This window comes from Meleagris gallopavo, chromosome 12 (assembly GCF_000146605.3).
Source record: "Meleagris gallopavo isolate NT-WF06-2002-E0010 breed Aviagen turkey brand Nicholas breeding stock chromosome 12, Turkey_5.1, whole genome shotgun sequence".
Lineage (NCBI taxonomy): Eukaryota > Metazoa > Chordata > Aves > Galliformes > Phasianidae > Meleagris > Meleagris gallopavo.
In genome coordinates this window covers 18,404,610-18,405,059 of record NC_015022.2, presented here as the reverse complement: position 1 = coordinate 18,405,059, position 450 = coordinate 18,404,610, and positions in this window count along the sequence as shown.

Below are 450 nucleotides of genomic sequence, written 5' to 3'. Positions count from 1 at the left end.
CCTGCCGGGTACCACCTCCTCATCCGAGATGCTGCAGTGCTCCGGGCATCCCTGGCGGTTGGGTGCCCCCGACTTCATGGCAACTTCTTAAGGGAACCACGCTCTCAGGCTCATCCCGACCCTCCAGGGTACCGCCATCCATCCCACAGCTCCGTGCTCAGCTCGGGGCTCTGCTCTCAGCACCCCAAAGGAGCACGTGGCACCTTGGCCCTAAAGCAGCTGCTTTCCCTTGCCGTAGGGAGATAAAGTCCGGGGGGCTGCCTGGAGGAATGGGCTCAGTGGGGCGGTTCTGCAGGGGCAGGGCACGGGATGAGCCTGAGAGCAAAGACTGAAGCTGACCGTGTGGCCGGACCATCCCCGTGCTGGAGCACCGCAGGGCAGGGACACTTTCTTGCATTCAATACTTTTTTACATTGAGTACTTTCATAGCATTCGACACTTTTTTCTTTT